Genomic DNA, 16,355 nt, shown 5'->3' with positions numbered 1-16,355 from the left:
CAGGGCCGTGTTCGGCCACTCGGCGCCTGTTTACACCCTTCGGTGGAGGAGAGGAAGCGCGACGGGACCCGTCACGTGACGGAAGAGTCACGTGGCCGCCGGGGGCTTGGGCGGAATCGTGCCCTGGCGACGACGGCGCGCTGGGAGCGGAGTGCGGCGGCTATTCCGGGTTGTCACCTTCCTGTGGGGTGGAGGCGAGAAATGACGGCGCCCTCGGCCCAACTCCTGCGAGGAAAGAAGGCCGTCCTCAGCTTTGACTTCCTGCTTTAGTGACCCCTGGACCTGGCCGCTATAGTATTCGTGTTTGGGAAGGAGAAGAGAATTTAGCCCCCCTGATGTTGAACTTCCAGAAAAAAATGGAAAAAACTACCCAAACCTTTCCAACTGGTACGAGGGACAGGGGAATAAGCAGTTTCGTTTGCTCCCTAATATGGAGCGAAAGGATCATGCCTGTAGCCTTTCCCAGCCAGAGAAAGGGCAGCAGGGAGGCATATGGGACTTAAAACTTTTGTTTTAAATTAAAGTTTATTACAATTGTCATAGGATTTTTAGTCTTTGTATGTCTAAATACAGACATATCTAAGTATTTGACCCAATTTTCAGCTTTTTTCCATATCAGTCTGTAGCTCTGTCGCATGTTTTTAGTGAATATTTCTACCAAGTGCAGTTTTCCTAATCAAACTTTGCAGATATAAAGTTTAAACAACTGTGAATTTTATTTCTCCCATAATAAGTTGGCTAACAGACTAATAGTTTGTATCTTCTTCTCAGTAAATTCATGAGTTGAGCCCAAATCCCCTCAACTACTCCAGAATTGTTCTAATGTCCAGGAGTGATCAATTGCATAGCTGATCAAGTCCTCCCTACAGTTCTGATCATGTTACATACTTGGCTGTCTCAGTAAAGAGCAAAGTGACAGGTCCAAAAAGTGAGCTCACAATCTTCTTCAAATCAGTACAGTAGGGTCAAACATCTTCATTTCTATAGCATACCTACAATACAACATTATGAAGAGGAGGAAACACAGCAATGAATTTCATGCATACTTATTATCTCTCACTTAAGAGAATGGGTTGTCAAGGCCAGCTACCACAACCTGGTTGGCTTTTGCTGCTGCTTTTGAATTTTCCCCAGGTTATTCCAATGAAAACAAGAACATTATCTTCCACTGGTATGCCTTTATGTCTAGACCATGCCTGGTGAGCAAAAAAAAAGTTGGCTGAATAATCTATGGATGTGGAATCCTGCCTTCCTTCTATAGGAAGTGGTAGACAACCTTCCTGGTTCTAGAGAGATGTATGGGCTGTGCAGAAGGACTAAGCAGTGGTCTTTTTTTTTTTTTTCCATTCAGTTTGATTGAGAAATATTCACATACCATACAGTCATCCATGGTGTATAATCAGCTGTTCACAGTACCATCTTACAGCTGTGCATTCATCACCCCAGTCTATTTTTGAACATTTTCCTTACACTAGAAAGAATCAGAATCCGGGAAAAAAAAAACAAAAAAAACAAAACAAAAAAAAACACCCAGATCACCCCCCATCCCACCTTATTTTTCATTTAGGTTTTGTCCCATTTTTCTACTCATCCATCTATACACTGGATAAAGGGAGTGCGATCCACAGGGTTTTCACAATCCCACTGTCACTTGTAAGCTACATTGTTAGACAATCGTCTTTAAGAGTCAAGGCTACTGGATTGGAGTTTGGTAGTTTCAGGTATTTACTTCTAGCTATTCCAATATACTAAAACCTAAAAAGTGCTATCTATATAGTGTGTAAGAATGTCCACCACAGTGACCTCTTGACTCCATTTGAAATCTCTTAGCCACTAAAGCTCCACTTTGTTTCATTTTGCATCCCCCTTTTGATCAAGATGTTCTCAATCCCACGATGCTGGGTCCAGATTCATCTCCGGGAGTCATATCCTGTGTTGCCAGGGAGATTCACACCCCTGGGAGTCAGGTTGCATGTAGAGGGGAGGGCAGCGAGATCACCTGCCAAGGTGGCTTAGTTAGAGAGGGCCACATCTAAGCAACAAAGAGGCACTCAGGGGGAGACTCTTAGGCAAAATTATAAGCAGGTTTAGCCTTTCCTTAAGCAGCAGTCTTTTTGGAGGCAAAGCTAGGACAAGTCAAGCATTAACATCTCAGCAATTTATTCAACCTTTCTCTTCATTTATCTAAAAGAAAGACAACATCTACTGAATGGAATGGGTATGGAGAGGAAAAGAGACAATCCATGACAACATTTTGAAACAACACAAAGTGTTCAATAAGTGTAACAGCTTTGGCAACAGGGGGTAGTGACACAGGAGCTCGGAATCCTGAGGGAAAGGGGGCTGACAACTTCAATATATGTGTTGAGGACCAGGTCAGGACCCTTGCCACCTGGCCTGGAGCTGAGGCTAGGGAACTGCCAGCAAGAACTGGGAAGAAGCCTCTGCATACAGAATGGAAGGCTGCCAGAGCGGGGACTGCTCACAGGTGATCAGGTGCCCACTCCAAGCAGTGTGCTGGCCTGTTACAGCAAGTTATTTCCAAATCCTACCTGCTTGTGTTGATGGGGACACCTGGTATGCTCCTGCTTGAGCCAGGTGACCCATATCACCCTCAGAGGCAGTCATACCCCATTCTCCACCATAACATATAAACCACGTGCTAGTTTATAGCTAGACTGTCAATGTTTAATACATTTAAAATGCATTATGTATGATAAGATATACTGCAAATGTATACATCCCTATAATGGCATTTCATCTACCACAGGGGGATATACAAGTGTTCCCACTACAATGATGAATGTAAGGAATAATGCAAAGACATGAACAATAACTACTAAGTTGTCCCACAAAGCTATTATATGGTAAGAGCTCAACTTAAAATCAAGATTCCTGATTCCAAGTCTAAGTGCCTTTTCTTTTTTTATTAATAAACATGAAGGTACAGTTTCACAAAAATCTGTTTACTCATTCTTAATTTTGGAGTGCCTGTGCTACGCTGCCAACAATTTGGCTTCATACAACTTTTGGTGTATTTCAGAGGTAAAGCCAATTTTTTTTTCAAGATGGTGAGTAGTGAGGTCTAGGATTCAGTTTGCCCTCCAGGGCAGCTAGTAAATAGCCAGGAACTTTCTGAAACAACTGTTGGGGGAGGAAGGGGCAGAGAAATTAGTACACCGTACACTATCCAGGGAAGAGCAGAAGGGACTGATAAATTGTGGTGAAGATCTGTGAGTTGCTTTCTGCACTATCAAGGCCAGCGCCCATCCCTCACTGGTACAGCAGGTTGCGTTGGGAGCCACTCCCTAGCTAGAAACAGAAGCTGTCTTTCCCAAGAACAGGGCAAGGAGACATGGCCAGGCAATTGCTGTGGCTTTTGAGTAGCAAATTCAGACTGCTGGATTTGACCCCAGGAATAGCTACAGTCTCAACACTGCCCAGGATATAAGCAGCCAGCAGCCTCTTTGAACCCCACCCATGGCATGGGAGGAAGGGAGGGTGACAGAGACACAACAACTCCTTGCGGGGCCGGGAACAGTTTGCTGAAGGGCAGCTCTTCCCCAGGAAAAGGGGTGGGGCGGGGCATGGCCCAGTGCAGTTCGCTGCCATTGATTAAAGAATTCAGATCCTGGAGTCTGGGAAGCTGAGCAACAGGTTCACCCGCTGCTGACAAAAGGGGCTGGCAACCTCTGTCTCAACCCATGCTCCTCGCAGATGCAGATAGGCTGAGAATCAAAGGCACAGTAACTGTGGGGAACAGTTGGATAAAGAGTGCCATCTTCTGGGCAGGGCAGGAAAGCAGTTTCAGGGAGCCATCAAAGAAAAGATTGACGTCCTTCTAAGTCTTCTCCCCAAGGCATTTTGGAACTAATCTACACCCCCTTAATGGATCCTGGGCCTGTTTTAACTGGGAAATATTGACTTGGGAAAGTCCTCTCCAGGTTGACCCTCCTCCCAGAATTTGCCCTACAGGTAAAAGCAGCTAGAGACAAAGAAAAGAGTGTTAAAACAATATAGAGGCAAATAAAAAATGAACAGAACGGATCAACATTCCTGAAGGAGGAATAGGGGAAAGGAAGATTTCTCCAGGAAGTGAAACTAGTGCACAAATAGTGCAACCTTAAAAATAATACCATATATGCAGGGAAGGAATAAGATGAATAAAAGTTGAAAAAATTCTGATTGGTTAAACCCAAGCTGTTCTAAACGTTTAAAATAAGTTGAACCAAGTGTCAAAGAAGAGTTTTAACACAAAGCCAATCATCAAGAAAACCCTAGACAAGAGAGAGAAAAACTGACCTTCAGAGTAAACTCATCAATATAATCAGAAGCCTAGGCAAGAGCAAAAACTTTATGACCCAGTCAAAAGAACAAATTAAAACTTCAAACAAGATACAGGATTTGAAACTACTAATCAATGATGTTCAACCACATCTCCTAAATCCATTCAAGGAGACAAAGGAAAATATGGCAAAAGAGATAAAGGATATAAAGAAAACACTGGGTGAGCATAAAGAAGAGTTTGAAAGCATATAAAATAGAACTTATGGGAATGAAAGGCACAATAGAAGAGATAAAAATACACTAGAGACATACAAGAGCATATTTAAGCAGGCAGAAGAAAGATCAGCAAACTAGAGGATAGGACATTCAAAATCTTACAGTCAGAATAAAAGAGAAAGGAATGGAAAAAATGGAGCAAGGTGTCAGGGAATTGAATGACAGCACAACGTGCACAAACATACATGTCATGGGTGTCCCAAGAGAAGAGAGGGAAAAGGGGATAGAAAGAATATTTGAGGAAATAATGGCTGAAAATTGCCTAACTCTTATGAAAGACAAAAAGGTACATGTCCAAGAAATGCAACATACTCCAAACAAGATAAATCCTAATAGACTTATACCAAGACACATACTAATCAGAATGTAAAATGCCAAAAACAAAGAGAAAATTCTGAAAGCACCAAGAGACAAGTGATTAATCACATATGAGGGATGCTTGATAAAACAAAGTCTCAATTTCTCATCAGAAGCTGTGGAGGCAAGATGACAGTGATACACTTACAGTACTGAAAGAGAAAAACTGCCAGCCAAGAATCCTTTATCCGGCAAAACTGTCCTTCAAAAATGACGGAGAATTTTAAATATTCACAAATAAACAGAAACAGAGTTCATTAACAAGGGACCTATACTACAAGAAATTCTAAAGGGAGTGCTATAGGCTGAAAGGAAAAGACAGGAAAGAGAGGCTTGGAGGACAACATAGAAATGAAGATTATCAGTGTGCCAATTTGGATATATTACGTCCCCCAAAAGCCATGTTCTTTAATGCAATCTTGTGATGGCAGGCATGATTGAATGTTTCCATGGAGATGTGACTCAATCAACTGTGGGCAAGACTTTTGATTAGATTATTTCCATGGAGATATGGGCCACCACCCATTCAGAGTAGGTCTTAATTACAAACACTAGAGTCCTATAAGAAGCTCACAGATGAAGGGAGCTCAGAGCAAACTGAGAGGGACATTTTGAGAGAAGCTAAGAGCTGACACTGAGGCTGACACTGGAGATGCCTGGAGATGTCTGGAGATGCTAGCCCAGAGTTGCTCCAGAGAACCTAAGAGAGACAGCCAAAAGACATATGGGTGAAAGCCCATTTTGAAACCAGAAACCCAGGAGCAAAGGATCAGCAGGACACCAGCCAATGCCTCTCCCAGTTAACAGAGGTTTGCCGGATACCATCGGCCTTTTTCAGTGAAGGTTGTATGTGCCAGTTTGGATATATTCCGTCCCCCCAAAAGTCATATTCTTTAGTGCAATCTTGTGGGGCAGATGTATTAGTGTTGATTAGATTGGAATCTTTTGAGTATTTCCATGGAGATGGGACTCAATCAACTGTGGGCAAAATGTTTGATTAATGATTCCATGGAGATTATGGACCCTGCCTCATTCAGGGTGGGTCTTTGATTTAATCACTGGAATCCTATAAAAGAACTCACACAAACAGAAGGAGCTCAGAGCAACTGAGGGGGACATTTTGGAGAGAAGCTAAGGGCTGACACTTGATGCTGACACTTGGAGATGTTGGAGACATTGGAGATGCTAGCCCAGAATTTGCAACAGAGAAGCTAAGAGAGGACCCTGAGCTTAGATGCACAGGAGCTGAAGAAGCTTGAGAGACCCAGAGACATTTGGAGAAAGTATTTTGAAAGTCTTGGGAGAAAGAACCAGAACACACAGGAGCTGGAATATAACCTGGGATCAACAGAATATAGCCATGAGCCTTCCAAGCTAACAGGAAGAAACCCCGCGGAAGGGGAGGAGAGGAGGAGACCCAGCCCAGAAAGCAAATGCATAGGAGCTGAGTGAGAGAGAGTAGCTAAGAGAGACAGAAGCCCAGAGACATTTTGGGGAAAGCCATTTTGAAACCAGAATCCAGGAGCAAAGGACAAGCCGATGCCAGCCACGTGCTTTACCAGCTGACAGAGGTGTTCTGGACACCACAGGCCACCCTTCAGTAAAGGTATCATCTGTTGATGCCTTAGTTTGGACATTTTTATGGCAGAACTGTAAATTTGTAGCCTAATAAATCCCCTTTAGAAGAGTCAACCCACTTCTGGTGTTTTGTATAACAGCAGCATTAGCAAACCAGAATAATTAGTAAGGGTAATAATAAGAAAATCAAAAAGGAAACAGAGAACGTGAATTATATGATAAATGAACTAGACTAAAAGACATTTACAGAGCATTGTACTCCTCAACAGCAAGATACATGTTCTTCTCAAGTGCTCATGGATCATTCTCCAGGATAGACCACATGTTGGGTCAAAAAAACAAGCCTCAATAAATTAAAAAAAAATTGAAATTATACAAAGCACTTTCTCTGATCATAATGGAATGAAGCTGGATATCAATAATAGGCAGAGAACTAGAACATTCACAAATATATTGAGGTTAAGCAACACAATCTTAAACAACCAGTGGATCAAAAGAGAAATTACAAGAGAAACAAGTATCTCAAGAAAATGAAAATGAGAACACAACATTTAAAAAAAATCTATGGATGCAGCAAAAGCCTACATTAAAAAAGAAGAAACACTAAAATTGAATACCTAACTGCATAACTGTAGGAACTAGAAAAGAACAGCAAACTAACCCCCCAAAGCAAGTAGAAGGAAAGATATTACAAAGATTAGAGGAGAAATAAATGGAACTGATAATAAAAAAAAAAGTTGTTGCTTTGAGAAGATCAATAAAATTGACAAACCCTTAACAAGACTCAAAGAAAAAAAAGATGCAAATAAAATCAGAAATGTGATGGCTGTTGTTGCCACAGACCCTGAAGAAATAAATAAGATCAAAAGAGGATACTGTGAAGAACTACATGCCAACAAACTTGACTACTTAGATGAAAGGGACAGTGAAACACATGAACAATCCATACTGACTCAAGAAGAAATGGAAGACCTCAACAAACCAATGAAGTAAACAGACTGAAATGGTCATCAAAAACCTCCCAAAAAATGCTCAGATGTGGCCCTCTCTCTCTAGCTAAGCCAACTTGGCAGGTGAACTCACTGCCCTCCCCCCTACATGGGATCTGACACCCAGGGGTATAAATCTCCCTGGCAATGTGGTATATGACTCCCGGGGATGAATCTGGACCCAACATCATGGGATGGAGAACATCTTCTTGACCAAAAGGGGAATGAGAAATGAAACAAAATAAAGTCTCAGTGGCTGAGAGATTCCAAATGAAGCCAAGAGATCACTCTGGTGGGCGTTCTTATGCACTACACAGATAACCCTTTTTAGGTTTTAATGCATTGGAATAGCTAGAAGTAAATACCTAAAACTATCAAACTGCAACCCAGTAGCCTTGACTCTTGAAGATGATTGTATAGCAATGTAGCTTACAAGGGGTGACGGTGTGATTGTGAAAGCCTTGTGGATCACAGTCCCTTTATCCAGTGTATGGATGGATGAGTAGAAAAATGGGGACAAAAAACTAAATGAAAAATAGGGTGGGGGGGGATGATTTGGGTGTTCTTTTTTACTTTTATTTTTTTTATTCTTATTTTCACTTTTTCTGGTATAAGGAAAATGTTCAAAAATAGATTGGGGTGATGAATGCACAACTTATATGATGTACTGTGAACAACTGATTGTACACTTTGGATGACTGTATGGTCTGTAAATATATCTCAATAAAACTGAATTAAAAAAAGAAAAACAAACCTCCCAACAAAGAAAAGCCCAGGACCAGTAGTTCACAGGTGAATTCTACCACTTATTCCAAGAATTAATACCAATCCTGCTCAAACTCTTCCAAAAAAATTGAACAGGAGGGAACATTACCTAACTTATTCTATGAAGCCAACATTACCCTAATACCAAAGTCAGATAAAGATACTACAAGAAAGAGAAATTAAAGAACAATTTATCTAATGAATATAAATCCAAAAATCCTCAACAAAATACTAGCAAATGAAATCCAACAGCACATTAAAATAATTATACACCATGATAAAGTGTGTTTTATCCAATGTATCCAAGGGTGGTTCAACACAAGAAAATCAATTAATGCAATACAGCACATTAACACTTCGATAAGGAAAAACCACAAGATCATCATAATTGACAAAGAAAAGGAATATGATACAATCCAGAATACCTTCTTGACAAAAACACTTTGGAAGATAGAATAGAAGGAAACTTCCTCAACATAACACAAAAGACATATGAAAACCCACAACTAACATTGTATTCAAAGGTGAAAGACTGAAAGCTTTCTTTCTAAGATCTGGAACAACACAGGATGCCCACTGTCACCAAAGATATTCAACATTGTGCTAGAAGTTCTAGCTAGAGCAATTAGGCAAGAAAAAATAAAAGGCATCCAAATGGGAAAAGAAGTAAAACCTTTACTACTTCTAGAAGACATGATGCTATATATACAAAGTCCCAAAAATTCTACAGCAAGGCTACTAGAGCTAATGAACGAGTTCAGCAAAGTGATGGGATACAAGATCAAAACACAAAAATCAGTAGTTTTTCTATACACTAGTAATGAGCATTCTGAGGAGGAAATGAAGAAAGAAATTCCATTTACAATAGCAACGAAAAGAATAAAATATCTAGGAATAAATTTAACTGAGGATGTAAAGGATATGTACATAGAAAATTACAGAACATTGCTAAAAGAAACCAAGGAAGATCTAAATAAATGGAAGGACATTCCATGTTCACGGATTGGAAGACTAAATATAGTCAAGATGTCAATTCTACTCAAATTGATTTAGAGGTTCAACACAATTCCAATCAAAATTCTAACAGCCTACTTTGCAGAAATGGAAAAGCCAATCATCAAACTTATTTGGAAGAGCAAAAGGCCCCAAATAGCCAAAAACATCTTGAGAAAAAAGAACAAAGTTGGAGGACTCAGACTTCCTGGCTTTAATGGATATTACAAAGCTACAGTGGTCAAAACAGTATGGTAATGGCATTAAGATAGATATATTGATCAATGGAATCAGATTGAGAGTTCAGAAATAGACCTTCAGATTTATGGTCAATTGATTTTTTATGAAGCCCAAAGTCCACTCAACTGGGACAGAATAATCTCTTAAACAAATGGTGCTGGGAGAACTGGATATTCCTATCCAAAGGAATCTAAGAGGAACCCTAACTCGCACTCTTTACAAACATTAACTCAAAATGGATCAAAGACCAAAATATAAGAGACAGGACCATAAAACTCATAGAAGAAAATGTAGGAAAGCATCTTCAAGATCTTATGGTATGTAATGGTTTCTTAGGCTTTACACCCAAACCACAAGCAGTGAAAGAAACAGACAAATGAGATCTCTTCAAAATTAAATACTTTTGTATTTCAATAGGCTTTGTCAAGAAAGTGAAAACAGAGCCTACTAAATGGAAGAAAATATATGGAAACCATGTATCCAATAACATATATCCAGAATAGATAAAGAAATCCTATAACAATAAAAATATGGACAACCCAATTTTAAAAATGGGCAAAAGACTTGAATAGACACTTTTCCAAAGAGGAAATACAAATAGCTAAAAAGCAAATCAAAAGACATTCAACATCACTAGCTATTAGGGAAATGCAAATCAAAACCACAATGAGATATTGTTTTCCACCTACTAGAATGGCCACTATTAAAAGAAAAAACAAAAACAAAAACAGAAAATTGCAAGTGTTGAGAAGATGTGGATAAACAGGAACACTTATTCCTGCCTGTGGCAATTTAGAATGGTACAAACACTGTGGAAGACAGTTTGTCAGTTCCTCAGGAAGTTAAGTATAGAATTGCCATATGATCTGGCAATCCTGCTACTAGGTATATACTCCAAAGAATTGAAATCAGGGACATAAACATTTGCACTTTGATGTTAATAGAGGCATTATTCACAACTGTCAAAAGATGAAAACAACCCAATTGTCCATCAACTGATGAATGGATAAGCAAAATATAGTATACAAATATGATGGAATATTATTCAGCTATAAGAAGGAATGAAGTCCTAATGCATGGAACAACATAGATGAACTTGGAGGACAGTATGTTGAGTGAAATAAGCCAGACACAAAAGGAGAAACATTGTATGGTCTCACTAATATGGACTAATTATAATGAACAAGCTCTTGGAGTTAAAATCTAGAGTATAGTTACCAGGTACAAAATGAGGATAGAGAATGGGGAGCTAATGCTTAATTTATATAGAATTTTTATAAGAGTTGATTGTAAAGGTTTGGAAATGGATAGAGGTGATGGTAGCGCATTTCTGTGAGTAATGAGTGAATTATGCATGTGATTATGGGTTGAAAGGGGAAGTTTTGGGTCATATATGTCCCTAGAAGGAAAGCTGGAGTATAAAACATGGGACAGTATAAGATAGTGAAGCCTGTTGTGGACGATGACTACGGTTAATAGTACAAATATAAGAATGTTCTTACATGAACTAGAACAAATGTGCATCACTATTACAAGGTGTTAATAATAGGGTGGTACATTGGAAAATTACAACTAATGCAAACTATGGACTACAGTTAACAGTAATACTGTAATATTCTTTCATCAACTGTAACAGAAGTAGTATACCAAAGCTAATTGTCAATAATAGGGGGTATAAGGAGTATGGGATTTTTTTTTTTTTTTGGAGCAATGAGGATGTTCTAAAATTGACTGTGGTAATGAATGCACAACTCTGTAATTATACCAAGAGCCACTGATTGCACATTTTGGATGAACTGTATGGTGTGTGAATAAAAGTGTATTTTTTTATAAAGGTAAAGCCAATCGCATTTGCAGACTGATTAGATGTGGGATGTCAGTGAAAGAACAGTTTGATGACTCCAAGGTTTTTGGAATGTACAACCAAAAGAATCGAACTGCCATTTACCAAGATGTGTAACATGCAGTTGGATGTCAAGGTAGAGTAGGGGGTAGGATTAAGAATGTGATCTAGGGAGTGTTAAATTTGACATGCCTATTAGATATTCAAATGGAGATGCACAGTTAGCGACTGGATAGAAGAGACTGGAGTTCAGAGAAGAGATAAGAGATAAAAATTTAAGATTGGTCAATGGTATTCAAAGCCACAGGATTGAATGAGATCATATGGGGCAGTGATTTTCATAGCTTTTCCACCAAAATCCAGGATACAAAGTACATTTTACATATCGACCAAATATAAAAATTTCAAGAAGCAAATTTACCCTTCCTACGTGTACAACGTATTTCCTTTTCATTCTACTTTACTGTTCCTTTTTTTTTTTTAAACATCTAGTTCCAACTCTCATTATTATTTTTTTTTTTAATCATCATTTTATTGAGATATATTCACATACCACGCAGTCATACAAAACAAATTGTACTTTCGATTGTTTACAGTACCATTACATAGTTGTACATTCATCACCTAAATCAATCCCTGACACCTTCATTAGCACACACACAAAAATAACAAGAATAATAATTAGAGTGAAAAAGAGCAATTGAAGTAAAAAAGAACACTGGGTACCTTTGTCTGTTTGTTTCCTTCCCCTACTTTTCTACACATCCATCCATAAACTAGACAAAGTGGTGTTTGGTCCTTATGGCTTTCCCAATCCCATTGTCACCCCTCATAAGCTACATTTTTATACAACTGTCTTCGAGATTCATGGGTTCTGGGTTGTAGTTTGATAGTTTCAGGTATCCACCACCAGCTACCCCAATTCTTTAGAACCTAAAAAGGGTTGTCTAAAGTGTGCATAAGAGTGCCCACCAGAGTGACCTCTCGGCTCCTTTTGGAATCTCTCTGCCACTGAAGCTTATTTCATTTCCTTTCACATCCCCCTTTTGGTCAAGAAGATGTTCTCCGTCCCACGGTGCCAGGTCTACATTCCTCCCTGGGAGTCATATTCCACGTTGCCAGGGAGATTCACTTCCCTGGGTGTCTGATCCCACGTAGGGGGGAGGGGCAGTGATTTCACCTTTCAAGTTGGCTTAGCCAGAGAGAGAGGGCCACATCTGAGCAACAAAGAGGCATTCAGGAGGAGACTCTTAGGCACAAATACAGGGAGGCCTAGCCTCTCCTTTGCAGCAACCATCTTCCCAAGGGTAAAACTTATGGTAGAGGGCTCAACCCATCAAACCACCAGTCCCCTATGTCTGTGGTCATGTTAGCAACCATGGAGGTGGGGTAGGCGAATACCCCTGCATTCTCCACAGGCTCCTCAAGGGGGCACTACATCTTTTTTTTTTTTTTTTTTTTTTTCCCTTTTTTGTCTTTTTTATTTTTTTTTTTTTTTTTTTTTTTTTTAACTTTCCCTTCTTTTTTCAAATCACCTGTATGAAAAAAAAAGTTAAAAAGAAAACAAACATACAATAAAAGAGCATTTCAAAGAGACCATAGCAAGGGAGTGAGAAAAAGACAACTAACCTAAGATAACTGCTTAACTTCCAACATGTTCCTACTTTACCCCAAGAAAGTTACAGAATATAGCAACATTTCAGTGAACTTGTTCCTACTACAACCATCAGAAATTAACAGACCATAGTCATTTCTGGGCATCCCCAGAACGTTAAATAGCTTATCTGTTCTTCCTGGATTATTGTTCCCCCTTCCTTAATTGCTCTCTACTGCTAGTTCCCCTACATTCTACATTATAAACCATTTGTTTTACATTTTTCAAAGTTCACATTAGTGGTAGCATATAATATTTCTCTTTTTGTGCCTGGCTTATTTCGCTCAGCATTATGTCTTCAAGGTTCATCCATGTTGTCATATGTTTCACCAGATCGTTCCTTCTTACTGCCGCGTAGTATTCCATCGTGTGTATATACCACATTTTATTTATCCACTCATCTGTTGAAGGACATTTGGGTTGTTTCCATTTCTTGGCAATTGTGAATAATGCTGCTATGAACATTGGCGTGCAGATATCTGTTCGTGTCACTGCTTTCCGATCTTCCGGGTATATACCGAGGAGTGCAATCGCTGGATCGAATGGTAGCTCTATATCTAGTTTTCTAAGGAACTGCCAGACTGACTTCCAGAGTGGCTGAACCATTATACAGTCCAACCAACAATGAATAAGAGTTCCAATTTCTCCACATCCCCTCCAGCATTTGTAGTTTCCTGTTTGTTTAATGGCAGCCATTCTAACCGGTGTTAGATGGTATCTCATTGTGGTCTTAATTTGCATCTCTCTAATAGCTAGTGAAGCTGAACATTTTTTCATGTGTTTCTTGGCCATTTGTATTTCCTCTTCAGAGAACTGTCTTTTCATATCTTTTGCCCATTTTATAATTGGGCTGTCTGTACTATTGTCATTGAGTTGTAGGATTTCTTTGTATATGCAAGATATCAGTCTTTTGTCAGATACATGGTTTCCAAAAATTTTTTCCCATTGAGTTGGCTGCCTCTTTACCTTTTTGAGAAATTCCTTTGAGGTGCAGAAACTTCTAAGCTTGAGGAGTTCCCATTTATCTATTTTCTCTTTTGTTGCTTGTGCTTTGGGTGTAAAGTCTAGGAAGTGGCCTCCTAATACAAGGTCTTGAAGATGTTTTCCTACATTATCTTCTAGGAGTTTTATGGTACTTTCTTTTATATTGAGATCTTTGGTCCATTTTGAGTTAATTTTTGTGTAGGGGGTGAGGTAGGGGTCCTCTTTCATTCTTTTGGATATGGATATCCAACTCTCCCAGCCCCATTTGTTGAAAAGACCATTATGGCTCAGTTCAGTGACTTTGGGGGCCTTATCAAAGATCAGTCGGCCATAGATCTGAGGGTCTATCTCTGAATTCTCAATTCAATTCCATTGATCTATATGTCTGTCTTTGTGCCAGTACCATGCTGTCTTGGCAACTGTGGCTTTATAATAAGCTTCAAAGTCAGGGAGTGTAAGTCCTCCCACTTCGTTTTTCTTTTTTAGAGTGTCTTTAGCAATTCGAGGCATCTTCCCTTTCCAAATAAATTTGATAACTAGCTTTTCCAAGTCTGCAAAGTAGGTTGTTAGAATTTTGATTGGGATTGCATTGAATCTGTAGATGAGTTTGGGTAGAATTGACATCTTAATGACATTTAGCCTTCCTATCCATGAACATGGAATATTTTTCCATCTTTTAAGGTCCCCTTCTATTTCTTTTAGTAGAGTTATGTAGTTTTCTTTGTATAGGTCTTTTACATCTTTGGTTAAGTTGATTCCTAGGTACTTGATTTTTTTAGTTGCTATTGAAAATGGTATCTTTTTCTTGAGTGTCTCTTCAGTTTGTTCATTTCTAGCATATAGAAACATTGCTGACTTATGTGCATTAACCTTGTATCCCGCTACTTTGCTAAATTTGTTTATTAGCTCTAGTAGCTGTATCGTCGATTTCTCAGGGTTTTCTAGATATAAGATCATATCATCTGCAAACAATGACAGTTTTACTTCTTCTTTTCCAATTTGGATGCCTTTTATTTCTTTGTCTTGCCGGATTGCCCTGGCTAGCACTTCCAGCACAATGTTGAATAACAGTGGTGACAGCGGGCATCCTTGTCTTGTTCCTGATCTTAGAGGGAAGGCTTTCAGTCTCTCACCATTGAGTACTATGCTGGCTGTGGGTTTTTCATATATGCTCTTTATCATGTTGAGGAAGTTTCCTTCAATTCCTACCTTTTGAAGTGTTTTTATCAAAAAGGGATGTTGGATTTTGTCAAATGCTTTTTCAGCATCTATTGAGATGATCAATTGATTTTTCCCTTTCGAGTTTTTAATGTGTTGTAATACATTGATTGTTTTTCTGATGCTGAACCATCCTTGCATGCCTGGAATGAACCCCACTTGGTCATGGTGTATGATTTTTTTAATGTGTCTTTGGATTCGATTTGCAAGTATTTTGTTGAGGATTTTTGCATCTATATTCATTAGGGAGATTGGCCGGTAGTTTTCCTTTTTTGTAGCATCTTTGCCTGGTTTTGGTATTAGATTGATGTTAGCTTCATAAAATGAGTTAGGTAGTGTTCCATTTTTTTCAATGTTTTGAAAGAGTTTGAGTAAGATTGGTGTCAGTTCTTTCTGGAAAGTTTGGTAGAATTCCCCTGTGAAGCCATCTGGCCCTGGGCATTTATTTGTGGGAAGATTTTTGATGACTGATTGGATCTCTTTGGTTGTGATGGGTTGGTTGAGGTCTTCTATTTCTTCTCTGGTCAGTCTAGGTTGTTCATATGTTTCCAGGAAATTGTCCATTTCTTCTACATTATCCAGTTTGTTGCCATACAGTTGTTCATAATATCCTCTTATAATTTTTAAATTTCTTCAGGATCTGCAGTTATGTCACCTTTTTCATTCATTATTTTGTTTATATGGGTCTTCTCTCTTTTTGATTTTGTCAGTCTAGCTAGGGGCTTGTCAATCTTGTTGATCTTCTCAAAGAACCAACTTTTGGTGATATTTATCCTTTCTATTGTTTTTTTGTTCTCTATGTCATTTATTTCTGCTTTAATCCTTGTTATTTCTTTTCTTCTACTTGGTTTAGGATTGGTTTGCTGTTCATTTTCTAGCTTCTTCAGTTGATCCATTAGTTCTTTGATTTTGGCTCTTTCTTCCTTTTTAATATATGCGTTTAGTGCTATAAATTTCCCCCTTAGCACTGCTTTTGCTGCATCCCATAGGTTTTGGTATGTTGTGTTCTCATTTTCATTCGTCTCTATATATTTAGCAATTTCTCTTGCTATTTCTTCTTTGACCCACTGATTGTTTAGGAGTGTGTTGTTTAACCTCCAGGTATTTGTGAATTTTCTAAGTCTCTGATGGTTATTGACTTCTAATTGTATTCCATTGTGGTCAGAGAATG

This window comes from Choloepus didactylus, chromosome 15 (assembly GCF_015220235.1).
Source record: "Choloepus didactylus isolate mChoDid1 chromosome 15, mChoDid1.pri, whole genome shotgun sequence".
NCBI lineage: Eukaryota > Metazoa > Chordata > Mammalia > Pilosa > Megalonychidae > Choloepus > Choloepus didactylus.
The sequence above is the reverse complement of the archived record's forward strand: the minus strand, read 5'-3'. Positions refer to the sequence as shown.